The sequence below is a fragment of the Rana temporaria genome, chromosome 1 (assembly GCF_905171775.1).
Source record: "Rana temporaria chromosome 1, aRanTem1.1, whole genome shotgun sequence".
Taxonomy (NCBI): Eukaryota; Metazoa; Chordata; class Amphibia; order Anura; family Ranidae; genus Rana; species Rana temporaria.
The window spans coordinates 54,585,215-54,605,630 of record NC_053489.1 but is presented as its reverse complement, the minus strand read 5'-3'; the positions used below and the strand labels follow the sequence as shown (position 1 = coordinate 54,605,630).

The 20,416-nt window shown below is 42.1% G+C and overlaps 1 protein-coding gene across 1 annotated transcript in view; it reads left to right on the top strand.

Annotated features, from left to right (window-relative positions):
- ADAMTS12 (ADAM metallopeptidase with thrombospondin type 1 motif 12) overlaps window positions 1-20,416 on the top strand; it is a 646,291-nt gene that overhangs the window by 550,232 nt on the left and 75,643 nt on the right. The gene's annotated exons all lie outside the window — the stretch shown is intronic.

Below are 20,416 nucleotides of genomic sequence, written 5' to 3'. Positions count from 1 at the left end.
CACCTAGGCGATTTCAGCAGATTTTCAGCAGAGTGGTAGCGTGTACCTGCCAAAACCAGCCCCCCCCCCCCAAAAAAAAAACAACAACATAAATGTGGCAGAAGAGGGAGGGAGAAATGAGAAGGATTTAAAGCGGAACTTACCCTTTTGGGGGTGAAGTTCTGCTTTAAATAGATCAGTTAGTAAAAGTTAAATAGAAAGAGTTGAGCAGTGATACACAGATTTGCAGAGGGAACAGGTGATGATGACAGTAGGGGGGGGGGGTTGCATAGATTAGAATGAGAGCGAGAGGTTTGCAGCAGAAGACAGGGGAGAGAACAGGGAAGATGTATAGACTGGGCTGACAGGAGGCAGGAAAGATGGGACAGAAGGAGGAATACAGGAGTGAAGGACTGCAGAGGAGCACAATCAGATATCAGGGAGAAGGATTGTTTAATTTAATTGCAGGGAGAGGACAATATCTGAGAGTGAGGAGGGCAAGAATCTGTCAGGAGAAAGGGGAGAAAAACAAAGTTGCATTAAAAGCTATATAGAAGGCAACATGAATAAGTAACACTGGGAGTGCAGATATCATCAGAGCACTGAGCCGCTCTGTAAGAAGATGACAGGACACAGGAAGTTGTGAAACGGAGTGGAGCTTGGCTGTTAGCTGCCCAGCCGTCCTCCTGAACTGACAGGGCCCAGGCACCCCAATACTTTTGGCAATATAGTGTATGAGCAAGTACATAGCTATATCAATCGCAGTTCACTAGACAACAAAGTCACTATGTTATAGTGTATTAGAATAAAATTCTATGTGGCTAAATTAAAGTAAACCTGGTAATCCATAAGATCAGCAATAAACAATGGCATTGGAAAACAGTCACAGTAACAGTGATTAATACTGCAATAACTTCTCTGTAACTGGTAGGCTATAAGCACTTTAAAGTGCACTCTATATAATTGACAACAATGAAATTTAAGACTCCCTAAAGAGGTGACTCTTACTAATAAGCAAAGCTCTTGTGAAGCAGAGTAAATAGTCCTTAGCCCTAGTTTTTCAGCTGGCTAGTGTCAGGACCCAGTCTGCATGGCGGTGCACATAAGCACAGTCCCAATAAAGTCTGCATGCAGGGAATAATGTTTCTAGTTAAATAGCCAGTCCCTGTGTGCTCAGTCCCTGCAAATAAGACTTACAGTTCTTATATTATTTATTTATCCACTCTAGTTAGAGTGTTTAAAAAACTATTTCAGGCTTGAAGATTAGCTAAAACCCTAAAACATTATATATTGTGTAGCAGGGCGGTACCCTGCCAGGGTCCAGGTCTAATAAACAGCCAGTTTACTAATGAGTCAACTGTGTTCTGGGCTTTAGGTAATCACCAGAACAAGGCTCTAGGCTCCCAGATGGAGATGACTCCACCCTGCAGACAGGAGGTCTGGGCATGGGAGTCAGGAGGGCTTCACCTAGGAGAGAGAGGTGGGAGCCATTGTAGCACGAGGCTACATGCTGTACGCATGGAGGTGCTGAACGTCCGGTCTGTGGAAGACAGACCAAGGCCCTAAAGCATAAAGCCCCGAGCTAGAGAGCTGCATTTACAAGCCAGGAGGGCTGAAAATTGTTTGCTTTGGTAGCAGGACTGAAATACTGAATACCCCTGTGATCTTCTGTGAACTTTCTTTTAAATAAAAGTGGGCAAAACCAGCCCTGAAATGGAGGAAAGCGAGTGGTGGTGTCCTTAAAGCGCTACACTTGGAGTGAACCCCTGACAATTGTCTAAAAGTAGACCCTGGAGAATTAAATATTAGTAGTTAAATACATTTATGTGACACGATATTTGCGCAATATTTTATCCCAAAAAATTATTTTAGGGCCCAAAAATGCAATTTATTATTACCCAATATTTCAGTGAGGCCTCGTACTCACGACGGGACATGTCCGATGAAAATGGTCCGCAGACCGTTTTCATCGGACATGTCCGCTGCCGGATTTTGGTCTGTTGGCTGTAAACACCATCAGACCAAATTTCCCGCGGACAGCAAACGCGGTGACGTGGCTGAGACGATCGCGACCCTGGAAGGTCAATGCTTCCACGCATGCGTCGAATCACTTCGACGCATGCGAGGGCTTTCGGCCAAGCGGACATGTCCGGTGAGTCGTACAGACGACCGAACATGTCCGACGGACAGGCTTACAGCGGAGACATGTTTCTTAGCATGCTAAGAAACATTTGTCCGCTGGAAACCTGTCCGATCCGCCGGAAAATTGTCCGGTCGGCCGTACACACAACCGAACATGTCCGCGGAAACTGGTCCATGGACCAGTTTCAGCAGACATGTTCGGTCGTGTGTACGAGGCCTCAAATATCAAAAATTAGGTTGCACCGAGGAAATTGATACCCAACATATCAAGCTATAAATGTGCACGAGCCTGAAAACTAAAACAAAATTTCAGTACACGTCCAAAGCCGATAATTTAAAAGTCCCTACAGATCATGATTTTGGAGTTAACCATGAACAGGGACCCTAGAAATGTTACTGTCACTGCAGAAAGTGCTGCAAAAAGTAACATGTGTATCGCAAGCAACGCTTTTATTCGTAGGCACCCCCCCCCCCCAACAGGTGCATTTACATTGCTGCATGCATGTGGGGGTGGAGCAGGCTTAACATTTTTTGGGGCACATTTTTAAGTGTTTGGGTGTAAATCTACAGTTCAGTGCACAGATCATGCTCTATTAGCTTTTTTCCTGACCAAGTGACACTAGAAACGGTAAATGTTTATATTTTACACTTCGCTTCCGGGTTCATTCTAGCTAAGGGAGATCAGTGAAATGATGTATGGTGACGGGTGGGAAAGCACATCCTGGGAATAATGGCAGGGAGGGGGGGAGGTAGCACCAGGTTGAGGAACACTTCTGGGTTTGCAGAAAGCTGACAATCGGCTTGTGGAGTGTATATAAACATCCTCCTGCTGCCACAGTCATATGATGTATAGTGGTAGCAGGACAAAAAGTAAAAAGACCATCCAGCGCTCAGACAAATGAACTTTACCCAGGGACGTAATGATTTCAGCCATGCAGCCCTCTTCAAACTGGGCGATCTTCAGAAAATTGTGAAAACATGTACAAAAGGGTGCAAACGCCTAGTCAATTATCTCCCAAATTGTTTATTGTAAAATCATAAAATAGTAATATACTCACAAAAGCAGAATAAAATCAAGCTAGACAATAGCAGCAATCCAGCAAGTTAGATGGGCCTCCCCATTGACGATACATGGAGAAGCTTATGCGTTTCCGGGAGACAGGCCCCTCTTCCTCACAGATAGCATTTTCACAGTCTTCTGAATATAGCGGTGGCAGTAAAAGGGGTTAAAGTTGACATAAAATTGAATTGTGTTTAATTTTCTAAAGCACTGTGTATCAAAATCAAGTGATAATACTGTAGCTGCTAACATTTAATAAGGAGACACTTGCCTATCTAGGGATCCATCACTGTCCTCACCCAAACTGGTTCTTCACTGGTCTTCAGGTCCCTGGTGCCAACATGTTGACTGTGGGAAGCTGGCTTTGATTCCTTCACATCCAGCTTTCCACCACAAATGTGTGAGCTGTAGTAAGCCCTGTGAAAGGTCCCACATGTCCTGGGATCTGTGATGTGTCCCCGGAGGTTGCGGGCAGGGAGGGGTGGGGGAGAACTTCTGCTGAGATTGCCTAAGCGACGCCAGTGAAAGTGGGAGTGGGTGTTTGACAAAACTAGATCCAAAACATTTTTCACCTTTAAAAAAAAGTTACAAAATTGGGAGAGGAGGAGGACCAGCAGACAGTTCCATTAGGGGTGAAGTTCCACTTTAACCTCCCTGGCGGTAATTCCAGAGTTTGGCTCGGGGGTTCATTTTGAGTACCAAAAGCGGTAAATCCAAGCCATTAATCCTGTACTGTTACTTACCTTGTCCCTACGATCCCCCGATGTCCTCCCGCTGTGTCCTTCCTTGTGAGCTCTGCGACGCAGGGAAGCGGAGTCAGCGGGAAATTCAAAAAAGTTCAAAACATAATATACATACAGTTATGTAATCTATAGATTACAATGTATTGTATCAAATTTCACCTCAGTTTTGTCCCTAGTGCTTTGTCTAGTGCCCTGTCTGCACTTTTGTTGTTCTTTCTGCCTGGAAACTTGAGAATGTCCATGGCATCCAATCATCCCTTTAGGTTAAAAGCAGATTAAGACCAGCCAGAAAACAGAGATAGTGAATTAGAGGTTTCCAAGAAGCAGAAAGTGGGAACCAGTAACCAAAGATGACATTTGGAAATTTCTGGGCCTAATAATACATCAGGGAGTGGTGGGGGAACCCACCCACTCATCCTGCACCAAAACTAAAGAAAATTTAGGAAGCATCTCAAATAATTCTAAATAATTGGCAATGGAGCTATGTGTCAGAAAGAGATATCAGCATAGATGAAAGTTTAATGGCCTACAAGGGAAGACTCAGCTGGGTAGAATACTTTGCATCAAAGAGAGCTTGATTTGGCGTATAATCCTACATACATTTGCGAATCGTCAACTGGCTACATTTGGAATTCAGTCATATACACTGGAAAAGGAACAAAATTCAATCCAAAATACAGCAACGATGGGATGGCAACATCTTCCTTTTTTCACTCATTAAGCCATTGCTAAATCAGGGCTATTGCGTAACAACCGACAACTTTTATATGTCTCCCGAACTTTATGAGTTTTTGCAAAACAAATGTAACCGTTAGGGCTAACTGGCGCGACATGCCGCCAATGTTTGGCAGTAAGAAGCTGAAAACTGGAGAAATGGTTGCCTGGCAGAAAGGCAAAATGATGGCACTGTGATAGCGTGACAAGGAAGATGCGTGCCTAATGAGTAAAGTTCATAATACCTCCAATGTTATGGTACGCACGAAAGGTGGGAAAGAAATAATAAAGCCACAAGTAGTGATAGATCACAGTAACACCATGGGAGGTGTCGACAGAGCCGACCAAGCAATGACATTTTACCCAGCAATGAGGAAATAGCAAAAGAAGTACTACAAGTAGATCTTCAGGCATCTTCTTGAGCAATGCTTGTGGAATGCCTACAAGCCTGTGATTCATTCTGACTTCATTTGGAAAGTCGCCGAACAGATCTTTGTGAACCACCAAACACCAAAAATGGCTGTGTTATAGAGCTGGACATCGTGCTGTTGGCGTTATCAACACGGAACGCCTGACTGGTCGTTACTTAAAGCGGAAGTAAACCCATCTATTTGATAGTTTAAAAAAACAGTTAACATTCCCGGCATGCCGGAAATGCTAGATGTCACATTTGCTTGTGCTCTCAACCAAACTGTCAAACCATCCAATGGCTGGTTTCATAACTGATCACATGTGCAGCATCGTGGCAGTTGCAGATTAAACAGAGGTCAAGATGGCAGCTTCCTTGGCTGAAAATAATAGGAGGGTTTACTTCCACTTTAATGAACTACATCCCACTAACCGAGAAAAAGTCAACACCTACAAGGATGAGCGTGGTTTGCTGCACAAAGCGAAATGACAGTGAAAAGAAATCATAAAGAAAACCAGGTTCCATTGTCCTAATTGTGACGTCAGACTTTGTGCAGTCCCATGTTTCTAAATGTTTCATTCCCGGGATGTTTACTAAACCAATATGCACTGTCTAGGATTACAGTGATTAGTAATGTTGCAACCTTGTTTGGACAAATTTCACTGTTTTTGGTTTGATTACATTATTGAATAAAATGTATTATTATATTATTTTTTATAATTATTTATTATATTAAGATTTAGTGTTTCAAACTTTATCGTAGCCGAGATGTCTACTAGACTCTTGCTTGGACAGATTTAAGTGAGTTGTTCCTGAGGCCTCGTACACACGACGGGACATATCCGATGAAAACGGTCCGCGGACCGTTTTCATCGGACCAAATTTCCTGCGGACAGCGAACGCGGTGACGTGGCCGCGCCATCGCCGCGACGATGACGCGGCGACGTGCGCGACCCTGGAAGGTCAATGCTTCCACGCATGCGTCGAATCACTTCGACGCATGCGAGGGCTTTCGGCCGAGCGGACATGTCCGGTGAGTCGTACAGACGACCGAACATGTCCGACAGACAGGCTTCCAGCGGACATGCTTCTTAGCATGCTAAGAAACATTTGTCCGCTGGAAACCTGTCCGATCCGCCGGAAAATTGTCCGGTCGGCCGTACAGACGACCGAACATGTCCGCGGAAACTGGTCCGCGGACCAGTTTCAGCAGACATGTTCGGTCGTGTGTACGAGGCCTGAGGATTACAGACCTACAATATAAAACAACACATTGCCATGCAAAACAATGTACCACTTTGACATTCAAAAATACTGACATAATCAGACCTCCAGGGAGGTTAAGGTTCACTATATTAGACACAAGCAAAAAAAACATTAATTTTGAAGAATGAAGCTAACAACAAAGAAAATCTAATTTAATAAAATAACCCCTAAATAACAATTTTTGCCTCCATAGAATAAAGCCTTTCATACTTAACTGTTTAGTGTTTTTTCCGCATTTCACTTTACTATATGTAGCGCTGCAAATTTACCTGCACTCTTTTCGAGTTTTTTGTTACATTCCTATTCAGCTGCCCCCCTTTTCCCCCTTTTTGGTTTGCTTGTGTTTTTTTGGGATAGCGCAATTATTATTCACATTTACACATACCTAACCTGCCTTGACACATCGTATAAGAAGATGCATAGATGTAAACAAAACTTTATTTTGATAAATCTTTTGACAGATACTGTATTTCAGAGCTTGGCATGCATAAATCTGTTCAAAGGAAACAAGATGTGTTTATTTAGATATTCAAGGGCAACAAGTTCTGCTCATGGAACATGTCTATTTGTAACCTTCAATACCAAGAAAGAAATCATATTGCGTCTTTGATCTTATTCAAGGCTGACTTTTGTTTCTGAGTAGGTCTTTACTGAGTTTTTTATTTTTAAATAACATTTTCCTAGTTGGAAGAAATTCATGTTTACTTGTTATCATACACTATTGCCAGTTGTTTTTGATTACAAAATGGTTGCATTAAAGAAACATTATGGCGATGAAATATATGCGTTTGTAGCACCCTCTAGCTAGTGTGCTACAGGTGTATAGTTATCTCTTATAGTACAGCAGGTAAATTGGCTTGGCTGAGAGCAAGGTTTGGGTTGAATCTGGGTCAGGGTTGAGTGACCCAACATCTCTGGTATCTCCCCCTGTTTTCTGGAACTTTGTAGAAGCTGCTTCAAGATGTAGTGAGTGAAGGCTAGGAGGAGCTGTTTGACATATTTACGAGGGCCTCATCCAATTTCCAGCAAATAGACTGACAGGTGGTGGACTCACCTTTTAAATAGGGTCATGAGTCATGCCAGCAGGGGCATTCGGGTGGAAGATGGAGTGCTGAGAAAACTGCCGGAGGCCCTCGCAGGTGCCCCCCAGTCTGGGGGGTGACCTCAGGCCTGAGGCTCGGGTGCTGGAAGGATCCCCCACAACACACAGAGGAACCGCTTCCTTGAGGCACGGAAGCAAGTGAGAGGACAGTGTGAGCAGGTCGGCACTCTCTTGGCAATGCACGCTACAAGCTGATTTGTGACCACGTCTCCACACTAGTTTAGGACGGTGTTTTTTGCAGTGACGTCGGTTCTGTTGTCATGATAGTATTTTAAATATTTTGTAAGCTGTCTTTTATTATTAAACCTGAGGATATTACTCTATAAGGAGTTTTCTTTTTCCTGCATTGTGTGGGGCATACTGTTTATTCCTGGAGCCCCGGAGCCACAATTGGATGATAACTATTATAGAAGAGACACAGAAGGACACCAGAGAATGCTGCATTGGGTTTGGTCCCCAGTAAAGGACCTACAATCACGTTTTCTCATAAGGCAAAGGAGTACAACCCATTTGGTGAGTTTAAATTTTGAAACCACTCCCAGGAGGTGAGCATGACACCGCTGGGACATGGAGCACTATAGCACCTTTTTGCACTAAGAAAGGGACTTATTACCTGCATCATTTTCACGTTATGCACTTTAATTAATGTTACTTTATATTGATATATCATTAAAACTATGTGTCATTTGGTTCACAGCAATTATGTATGTATATAAGCAATGACTAGATCATTATGATACATAGTCACATGCCATACTAATCCATCCTAGATTATTAGCTATATAGGAATCCCACACGGGTATATTCATTAGAGGAATTAATGTTAAGGAGGAGCAGGCATTGACTACCTACCATTTAAATAAATTAGACACTGCACAGGCATGTCTGTTCAGCAGAGCGGTAATGATAAATTAAGCAGTATAAGCTGCTTTTACAATACTAGCATGGATACTAGCATGGATAAAGGAATTAAATGAGAGCACACTATCTGAGGCTGGGATTATACTATTGGATACTGGTCACACTATGTATAGTATATGGACAGTAAAGGAAGCCTGCAGTCTATTGATCAGTCCTACATGTTATCAGACGTGTAATTAGGAATAGCACAAAGCTTTATCTAATAATCTCTGATGCATTGAGTCCTTGTCAGTAGCCTTATAATGTGAAATATCTCTTATTGAAGTAGTGAGGTTGATAAAAAGGGCTTACCTTTATAATAACATGTCTTCATTGTGGATCTGCTTTTCTTCCCTGAGTCAATTAGAGGCAATTAACCTACATGGGCCATGATGATGACAATACACCCTGAGATGACATGTGAGCTTTGTATCCCAAACCTGTTTCATGTCAGAGAAAGAAATATGTTAGGTAAACTATATTAGGCTTTACTGAAAAACTAAGATGCTCATATTAGAGGCATAGGCCCGGATTCAGAAAGGACTTATGACGGCGTATCTCCACAAAAATTCTGGGGTGCCAACAATTTTGACTGTATCTATATAGATGTAGATATGGCTTCCTGATGGTGACAACAGTGAATCTAGCCTGTGCATGGAGTGTTGGTTTGATTGCTTATAGGCTGCTCTGAACATGCATGCGAGGGTGACAAAGCACCAGCACAATTTAGAGCAAGACACAGGGAGTTGTCACCTTATAACAGGAAGTGCCTTAACAATTTACCGGTACTTGGTATTATTTTAGCAAAAGTTGCATATTTAAAATGAATAAAAGTGACCTTCCTTACCTTTGTGTAAAAATAAAACTAAAACATTTAGGGCCGGATTCTCGTAGGCGTAGCGCATCTCATATGGGCGTGATCCATTTAAATGAACCGTGACCCCATGCAAATGATGGTCTGAACGAACGGCGCATGCGCCGTACCGTGGACGCATCCCAGTGCGCATGCTCAGAATCACGTCTAAAATACTCCATAAGATACGTCGAATCACTGCCTACGACGTGAAGTAAGTTACGCCCAGCCCTATTCACGTAGTCCTATGTAAACGACGTAAAATTCGACGGCTGTTCCGTCGTCCATACCTTTGCATGGGATGCGCCTCCTTTAGGTGGAATAACTTTACGCCGGACGTACGCCTTACGTAAACGGCGTATATTACAGCGACGGGCGCAAGTACATTCGTGAATAGGCGTATCTCGGTCATTTACATATTCGGCGCGTAAATCAATGGAAGCGCCCCTTGCGGCTAGCGTAAATATGCGCCCAAGATACGATGGCGTAGGAAACTTACGTCGGTCGTATGAAGCCAAATTTCAGGCGTATCTTTCTTGCAGACTGAGGCGCATAGATACGACGGCGCATCCGTGCACTAACACGGTGTATCTGTAGATACATCGGCGTAGGTGTTTCAATAATCCAGCCCTTAAAGTGTATGTAAAGGCTAAACATTTTTTAGTTTTGCAAAGAGTGGGAACATTTTCATTGCTGTCTATATCTCTTTTAGCCCTACACTACTCTATCCACTCTTTGTCCTAATGAACATTGTCACCAAGACAGAAAGTAAGAGAGAATCCAAAATGTTTAGCTTTGTCACAACAGCAAATGGGTAAGGTTAAATCATCCAATGGAGACAACGTTTTTGGGGACAACTAGGAGGGAAAATCCCCTCACCTTGGAGAGATTGCCTCTCATTTTCTGGTACTTAAACATGACAGGAAGTGAAGAAAACCTTCCTAGTCGAACACAGACAGCAAAGAAACCCAGCAGAGATTTACACCATACCCTACCTATAAAACAAAAAAAGTCTATATAAAAAAAGTCTTTACATTTTTTTTCAAACAACTTTTTATTAAAGATTTTATCATTTTACATACAACCAGACAACCAAACCAAATGGTTGGTATACAATGAATAAAGGGCAACACCTCCCTCTCTTCTCTATAATGGGGGGGTATAGTCCACATAGATGGCAGGGAACAATGTTAACTGATAACAGTCCAGAAGGAGCAGGATTTCTGTCTGGATGAAGATGAATAGCTACGTGTTTGCACTTGTTGAACAGATATAAGGAAACATTTTCTAATGGTATATTTAACAGGCCAAAATGAGCAAAAAAGAGAACTGCATTGTTACAGTTTATGTAGCTGTTCAATTAACATCATACAAGGAATAACCACATAGGATGAGATGCAAATTAGTTACATATAAAACATAATGTTGGCACAAAGTTTCTAATACTTACTGTATTAATGCTTCCTTTTGACACAGTAAAAGTAGGATACTTTCTCTGCTTTCCTGATGAAACTAGCTGCCACATAACCGTTCTATCTCATCCTAATAACACATGTGCAGAGGCTGAGGATTTTTTTTGCTGATTATAATAATTATCAGATAATAGACCTGATGTGGTGACTTAGAAAATATAAAATCTGATTGACATGTAAAGGATGGGGTTTTTTCTCACTAAGAGCAGGTGTCACCTGTAGGAAGCACAAACAGTGTGGTTGTATGTTTGAAAAAATTCTGGGAGGACTATTCGAATCACAAGTTGATCCGTACCACCAGAATATAAAACAAAATCTTTTATTACCTGTTTAAAAATTATGCATGTCACATACTACAACATGCTCCTCTGGATGACGCATTTCAACCACCATAACAAATCCGCGTATGGTTGAAATGCGTCATCCAGAGGAGCATGTTTTTCGCCTCTGCCTTCTATTGTTTTGAAACAGATTATAATTAATTCTAAACTCTAGGAATCATCTTTATTGCACTGCTGGAAAATATATAGAACAACTTTAGTAGAAAAAAAAATACAAGGCTTTCTGTGAATGGCAGAAGTGCCATAGGGTAAGCTGCTCAGAATAGGACCCGAAAGACAGTGGCTATCACTATAGTATCGCCAACTACTACAGTGATTGTTCGCTTCCCCAGCAGACCCTTAAGTATGAGATATGCATACTTACATTTATCTAAGCTTGACTAATGTATGCAGTTAATATGGGTTTCACTTGTAATTCAGCTTTGATGCCGCGTACACACGATCATTTTTTGGCATGAAAAAAACATAGTTTTTCAAAAATGTAATTTAAAATGATCGTGTGTGGGCTTCACATCATTTTTCAGGTTCTGAAAAACGCTGAAAGAAAATTCAAACATGCTGCATTTTTTAACGTCGTTTTAAATGTCATTTTTCGGGTTGTAAAAAATGATCGTGTGTGGGCTAAAACGACGTAAAAAACCCGCGCATGCTCAGAAGCAAGTTATGAGACGGGAGCGCTCGTTCTGGTAAAACTACCATTCATAATGGAGTAAGCACATTCATCACGCTGTAACAGACAAAAAAGCGTGAATCGTCTTTTACTAACACGGAATCAGCTAAAGCAGCCCAAAGGCGAATGGAACTTCCCCTTTATAGTGCCGTCGTACGTGTTGTACGTCACCGCGCTTTGCTAGTTAATTTTTTAAAAACGATGGTGTGTAGGCAACATCGTTTTAATGATGAAGTTGGGAAAACGTCATTTTTTTCGACATGCTGAAAAATGTTTTTTTTTTCATCCTGAAAAATTATCGTGTGTACGCGGCATAAGGATTTTGTTTCATATTCTGCTTGTGCTGATCAACTTGTGGTTTAAAACTTGGGGAAAACACATTGTGCAGTCTGGATCTTTCAACAAGAGAGGGTGAGCTGCTTTAGATTTTTACTTTGATGATTATTTTGAAAATATTAGTTGGGGAGAGATTTTAGTCAGAACTGAAAAGTCCTAAGATTAATATTAGTAGCATGGCCAACCATTCTTCCATTCTTTATTTTTCCAGGCTTTTCTGTTGGTACACGTCCTTTTGTTGGTAGTCTGAACTGAAGGAGATGTCAGGGTAGATGATTCCTATATAAGTTGTATAAAGTAACTGTATATTTGTTTTGGGTGACATTTACCTTACAAGACAACTGTATCTGTTAGTTACCCTTACTTGATGCCTCTCTTGTTCCCCATTCCAATGATTTTCAGTGTTTGACCCTATCCTAAAGGTTTGTTATATGGTCTAGACCAGCCTTTCTCAACCTTTTTACTCTAGAGGAACCCTTAAAATTATTTTCAGTTTTCAGGGAAGCCCAGCTAAAATAAATGAATCTGGGGTCATTGGGAAAATGCCCCCATTGATGGCCAGTGGGGAGAATGCTCCCTTTACAGTGGTGGCCAGAATTCCACCGTTACAGTCAGCTAAAAAGATCATGGGGCAGATCCACAAAAGGATTGCGCCGGCGTAATTTTAAATTTCCTGCGTCGTATCTTTGTTTTGTATCCACAAAACAAGATACGACGGCATCTGGGATCGATCAGACAGGCATTCGTCTTAGTACGCCGTCGGATCTTAAATGCAATTTTTCGACGGCGGCAAGGTGGCAAATTAGCTATTTCCGACGATCCACGAACGTACGAGCGGCCGTCGCATTTTTTTACGTCGTTTCCGTTCGGCTTTTTCCGGCGTATAGTTAAAGCTGCTATATGGTGGCGTACTCAATGTTAAGTATGGCCGTCGTTCCCGCATCTAATTTAAATTTTTTTGCGTAAGTCGTTCGTGAATCGGAATATGACGTCATTTCCTTTCACGTCGAATCCAATGACGTCCTTGCGGCGTACTTTGTCGCAATGCACCCTGGGATATTTTAAGGACGGCGCATGCGCCGTTCAAAAAAAACTTAGTTTACTTCGGGTCACAACGTATTTGCATAGAACACATTCACTCCCATTTGAAATTGTGCGCCCTTACGCCGCAATAGATACACTACACCGCCGTAACTTAATGTGTGGATTCTTTGAGGATTCACAAGAAGAAAAAGTAAGTTACTGTGGCGTAGTGTATCTTAGATACGCTACGCCTGCCTAAAGATAGGCAGATCTTTGTGGATCTGCCCCCATATGTTTAATGCCACTGGCTCTGCCAAGAGACATTAGACCAGAAACTATGCAGGCCCATTGATAGGTCTATCAGCCACAGTTCAAGGAACCCCTAACAACCTCTGAAGGAACCCTGGTTGAAAATGGCTGGTTGACCTCCTATTTGATGTCAGACTCAGAATTGTGCAGCCCCCATCAGATAGGAGGTCCATCAGCCACAGCTCAAATAACCCCTAACAACCTCTGAAGGAACCCTGGTTGGGAATGCCTGGTTGACCTTTGATGTTGACCTATCTGATGTTAGACTCAGAATTGTGCAGCCACCATCAGCCACAGCTCAAGGAACCCTTAACAACCTGGTTTACACAGTTGGGGGTTCAGCTGTAGAAATTAATGACAATGTGATCATGGGCAGTAAGAAGAGAATCCAATGGGAAATGTTTGTTGCAAAGAGTTTCAGTGATGGGCAGGTATGTACAGCATACCTCCCAACTGTCCCTGATTTCGAGGGACTGTCCCTGATTTGGAGCAATGTCCCTCATTCCTCCTCATTTGTCCCTCATTTTAGTCTGATCTATATAGATGTATAAAAAAAATCACTTTTTATTTATCAAAAAGTGTTTCCCAGTGCTAAATATTTCATCTGATTTCTAAATTGCTGCATTTGTAAATTCCAAAAGCCAATATAAAGGAATAGTAGTGGTAAAAAAAAGCACATGTGAGTTTAACCAATCTTATATTTTTTTGTACAATTCTCCTTTAAGGGGGGCGTGGCACGGGGTGTGCCCTATGCCTACATACTTTTTCTGATAGGTGTGCCTCATTCCCATCTCAGAAAGTTGAGAGGTATGTGTACAGTGAAGTTTGCTGGAACAGGGAGAAAGGCACACACTTTACTAATAAAGCTACATTCAGGAGTATGGGGGGAAAATTTAAATAAAACTTAAAGCGGGAGTTCACCCGAAAAATCAATTTTTAACATTAGATTGAGGGTATTTAAGGGGAGCAGAAACGGGTATTTTTTTTTAAAATCAATGCCGTACTTACCGTTTTAGAGATAGATCTTCTCCGCTGCTTCCGGGTATGGGCTGCGGGACTGGGCTTTCCTATTTGATTGACAGCCTTCCGACCGTCGCATACAGCGCGTCACAAGTTTCCGAAAGTAGCCAAAAGTCGGTGCGCAAGCGACGTATAGAGCCGCACCGACGTTCGGCTTCTTTCGGCAACTGGTGACGCGCTGTATGCGACCGTCGGAAGGCTGTCAATCAAATAGGAACGCCCAGTCCCGAAGATCATACCCGGAAGCGGCGGGAGAACATCTATCGCTAGAACGGTAAGTACGGCATTGATTTTAAAAAAAATACCCGTTTTTGCTCCCCTTAATTAGCCTAAATCTAATGTTAATTTTTTTTTTTCGGGTGAACTCCCGCTTTAAAGAAAGGTATGGTTATACTTTCAATTATTAATTAAAACTGAATAAAAAATAACCTGTTTTAAAGACTACAGTGGACTAAATAATATATATAAATTTTATTAAATGCTATATATGTGGAACATTTATTATAATAGCACTAAAACTGTGTCCTTATTCAAATCTTTATTGACCAAAATATAGTTAAAACAAGAGTATCCCTTTAACCTTGGTCTACCTTGTATCGTACACCTCATGGGTCTATATAGTATTCATGACCTTATTTTAATTCTGAAACGCACATACAAATACCTTTATATTCTTCTTTAGCAGCAAAGATATTCAGCCTTTCCCAGTGAACTGAATGGCACCTGTGTAATGATATATGAGTGGTATTCAGTCCAGAAGTCATGTCTGTGACCAGCTAAGCTCACAAGAAGAGGGTTAATTGAAATTTTCTGAAATTTAGCCTGAAAAAAAAACCTGAAGCAGAGGAAGAAGTAATCGTTCTACCCTAACGCGTAATGCATATATTTTTTTCTGTGTTGTGTTGTATTGAACTGCATCAGATTACTATTGTTCTGTAGTACCATGACATCTAGTTAAGGTTTTGGGCCAATGCAACTTGTTTACTATGTACTTTTGTTTTTTCCCGTGCCCACCCTGTTTAGTGCTAGTTAGTTTAGTCATAGTTAGACCTTCCCTGTTTGTTCCATGTTTCTCTGCACGCCGATATACGTCGGCACAATGGCAGCGGAGGGCAAATGGACGTACCTGTATGTCCCCTTTAAGAAGCTGTTACCTTACCGTGCCAGCAGGCCCAGCGAACTCGATGTTTGCCGGTGGCCTGCGATCTTGTCACGGAGAGGCAGAACAGGGAGATGCCTATGTAAACAAGGCATTTCCCTGTTCTGTCTAGTGACAGGACAGAGATCTACTGCTTCCTGTCATCAGGAGCAGTGATCTCTGTCATGTCACTTGTAGCCCACCCCCCCCCTCACAGTTAGAATCACTCCCTAGGACACACTTAACCCCTTCATCGTCCCCTAATGGTTAACCCCTTCCCTGCCAGTGTCATTTACACAGTAATCAGTGCATTTTTATAGCACTGATCGCTGTATAAATGCCAATGGTCCCAAAAAAGTGTCAAACGTGTCCAATGTGTCTGCCATAATGTGACAGTCATGATAAAATAGCAGATCAACACCGTTACTAATAAAAAATATATATATATAAAAAATGCCATAAATCTATCCCCTATTTTCTATAAGCTATAACTTTTGCGCAAACCAATCAATATACACTTATTGCAATATTTTTTTTGCCAAAAATATGTAGAAGAATAAACTGAGGAAAAAAAAATTTTTTATATGTTTTTTGAGGATATTTATTATGGCAAAAGGTCAAAAATATTGGGACAGATTCACAAAAGAGATACGACGGCGTATCTCCTGATACGCCGTCGTATCTCTGAGATACGATTGTCGTATCTATGCGCCTGATTCATAGAATCAGGTTATGCATAGATAGCCCTAAGATCCGACAGGTGTAACTGTGTTACACCGTCGGATCTTAGGCTGCAATTCTAGGCCGGCCGCTAGGTGGCGATTCCATTGCGGTCGGCGTAGAATATGCAAATTACTAGTTACGCCGATTCACGAACGTCCACTTTGCCCGTCGATCTAAATTTACGTTGTTTCCGTAGAGATGCGTCGCGTAAAACTAAGCATGCCCTCTAGGTGGTCTAACCAATGTTAAGTATGGCTGTCGTTCCCGCGTCGAATTTTTAAATTTCACGTCGTTTGCGCAAGTCGTCCGCAAATAACGCTGGACGCCATTTACGTTAACGTCAAAACCAATGACGTCCTTGCGACGTCATTTAGCGCAATGCACATCGGCAAATTTTAGGGACGGAGCATGCGCAGTACGTTCGGCGGGAACGCGCCTAATTTAAATGGTCTCCGCCCCATTTGAATTAGGCGGGCTTGCGCCGGGCGGATTTACGCTACACCGCCGCAAGTTTACAGGTAAGTGCTTTGTGAATCAAGCACTAACGCTGTAAACTTGTGGCGGTGTAACGTAAATGGGATACGTTACGCCGCCGCAGCGTAACGCAATTGTATGTGAATCTGGCCCATTGCTTTCTTTTCAAAATTGTCGCTCTTTTTTTGTTTATAGCGAAAAAAATAAACACTGCAGAGATGATCAGATACCACCAAAAGAAAGCTCTATTTGTTGGAAAAAAGGAAGTACATTTTGTAAAGTTGTCTCTTTACACTTCAAAAGACTAGAAAAATCCTCTGTACGGCAACAAGCTAAAATTAATGGTGTTGAATTGAACTTCTGAACTTCTTTTATTGAAGAGTTAAGCATACTGTCCAGGCAGAGTGGGTCTAAGGAGGTTTGTCAATGTCCAAAGCGGCATTTCAAACAGAACAGCAATGAGGCATGGAGAAAGTGGGTAATGCTTGGTCACATTTTGTAATACAGGTTATAATTACAAAGATAAAATAATAACCAGAATTCAGCTTTGAGATCACAAAATGTACCTTTATTTTCTTTCTTTTGATGTGCTACTTCATTAGAGACAACTTAATAGCTAGCAACATTATTCTGTTTTATATATAATTATTTATTTTTGTCATTAAATTACTTTTTTTAAAGTTTTTCCTATAATGAGTTTTTTTTTATTAATATTGCTGATCATACTACAGCAGAATCAATATAATAATTCTGTACAGAGTATCCTAGGTCAACATTGTATTGATTCACTTCTTTTTTTGGCACAGCTTCAGAAGATTTGAAAGAGAATAATGAAAATTTGCGTTTGTTAGAACTCCCATTGTGCTGAACTCCTTTAATAATTTATATACTGCCAATGTAGGGAAGTTTACACAGAAAAGTTTGTGAGAACTGGCACTGTGCCACTCATTACATACACACGGATGTTGCAAGAATGACTCAATCAGGTTAAAATTATATAGATTATAAATATAGAAGACCAAAAGTCTTATGATTGATGAATGTGCTCTATGCGAATTCAGGTATAGGGGCAGATCCACGTACCTGCGCTTAAGAATACGCCGGGCGCAGCGTATCTAAGATACACCATGCCGCCGCAACTTATTATTTTTTTTCCGAATCCACGAAGAATTTGCGCCGTAAGTTACGGCGGCGTAGTGTATCTTTGGCAGCGTAAGGGCGCGGAATTCAAATGGATGTAATGGGGGCGTGTTTTATGTTAATACGTCGTGACCCAACGTAAACAACGTTTTTTTGGCACTGCGCATGCGCCGTCTGTGGGGGTATCCCAGTGCGCATGCTCGAAATTAACCCGGAACAAGCCAATGCTCACGACGGTGACGTCATTCTACGCAAATCCCTATTCGCGAACGACTTACGCAAAAGACGTAAAAAATTCAAAATTGGACGCGGGAACGACGGCCATACTTAACATTGAGTACGCCACCATATAGCAGCTTTAACTATACGCCGTAAAAAGCCGAACGAAAACGACGTAAAAATGCGCCGGCCAGACGTACGTTCGTGGATCGCCATAAATAGCTCATTTGCATACTCGACGCGGAATTCTACGGGAACGCCACCTAGCGGCCGCCGAAATATTGCACCTTAAGATCCGACGGCGTACTAAGATGTACACCTGTCGGATCCCTCCGAGATGCCGTCGTATCTTGTTTTGTAGATACAAAACAAAGATACAACGCAGCAATTTAAAAATTACGCCGGCGTAATCCTTTTGTGGATCTGCCCCATAGAGTTCAACAAATCTACCCACAGCTCTAGCGTACTTCTGCTCTTTCACGATTTCCTGCAATTCTGGGTTCACGTTTTTGCTCTAAATTATTTCTCGGTGGTTGTAAACCCTCTCTGACAACTTGCACCTACAGATAAGCCTAGATTAAGGCTTACTTGTAGGTGCATGAAATATCTCCTTAACCTACACGGTTAAAGCGGAGGTTCACCCTCAATGTGAACATTCTATTAATAAGAACCGCAGCCTTAATAAATGTAAAATCCACAGGTTTTTTTTCTTGGTGTCTACGATTACCTTGATTCAGATGCATTTAGCTTAGTTTCCGGCTCTTGTTCCTGCGGGAGTGGGCGTGTCGCTCCTTTTCCCTGACGCCTCAGTGCGTTATGGGAGCTGTGTGCAATGTCTCCTGATAGTGACGTGTCAAGACTCACAGATGACCATCTGAAATAGCCATAAGTGCATTCTCACGCTATCTTGCGAATCACGTGACTCGCATCACCGCTTCCAGGAAGTCTTTGCTTGTGGGCTTCAAAGTTGCGATAGGTCATCAGGAAATAATACTGTATGTGTAATTTATGCTCCTAGAACAGCAGATGGTGCTCCCTGCATGTTGGGCCTCTGTATGTGGCCATGCTATGTAAGTCTCAGGCCCCGTACACACGACCAGTTTCCTCGGCAGAATTCAGCTTCCGACCGAGTTTCTGGCTGAATTCTGCCGAGGAAACTGGTCGTGTGTACACTTTCAGCCGAGGAAGCCGACGAGGAGCTCGACGAGGAAATAGAGAACATGTTCTCTATTTCCTCGTTGTTCTATGGGAGCTCTCGTCCCGCCGAGCTCCTCGGCGGCTTCAGTGCTGAACTGGCCGAGGAACTCGATGTGTTTGGCACGTCGAGTTCCTCGGCCGTGTGTACGAGGCTTCACACTTGTGGTATCACCATACTCAGGAGGAGTAGCTGAATGTATTTTGGGGTGTAATTTGTGCTATGTACATGCTGTGTGTTAGAACAATCTTATAAATTGACAACTTTGTGTAAGAAAAAATATGTTTTAATTTTCTTTCCACATTTTCCAAAAACTTGAAATAAAATGGCATGTTCAAAAGACTCATAATGCCTCATAGATTATACGTTGGGGTGTTTTCTTTCCAAAATTGGGTAATTATGTGGGTAATTCCACTGTCCTGGTTCTCCAGGACCTTCAAAATTGTGATAGGTAGGAATGAAGTTAGATGTGTAATTTATGTTTCTAGAAAGCCTTGATGGTGATCCCTGCATGTTGGACCTCTTTATGTGGCCAAGCTGTTAAAAAGTCGCACATATGTGGTATTGCCATACTGAGGAGGAGGAGCAGAATGTATTTTGGGGTGTAATTGGAGGTATACTTATGCTGTGTGTGAGAAATAACTTGTTATTATGACAAGTTTGTGTAAAAAAATAAATAATAGTAATTCATTTCTTAATTTTCCCAGGAATTGTGGGAAAAAATTAGAAACTTCAAAAAACTCATCATGCCTCTTACTCTGGCCCAGATTCACGTAGAAGTGCGGCGGCGTAATGTATCGTAGATACGTTACACCGCCGCAAGTTTTAATCGCAAGTGCCTGATTCACAAAGCACTTGCGAGAAAACTTCCGCTGGCGGCCTCCGGCGTAAGCCCGCGTAATTCAAAGGGGCGTGTGCCATTTAAATTAGGCGCGCTCCCGCGCTGGACCTACTGCGCATGCTCCCTTTTGAATTTCCCGCCGTTGCTTTGCGTACTTCCGTATTCCCGGACGTCTTACGCAAGAAGGAAAAATTTTCAAATTTCGACGTGGGAACGACGGCCATACTTATACAGCACATACGTGTGCTGTGTAAAGTTAGGGCACCAAAAACAACGACTAACTTTGCGACGGGAAGCTAGACTAGCAGCGACATAGCGACCGCGAAAAACCGCTGTGGATCGCCGTA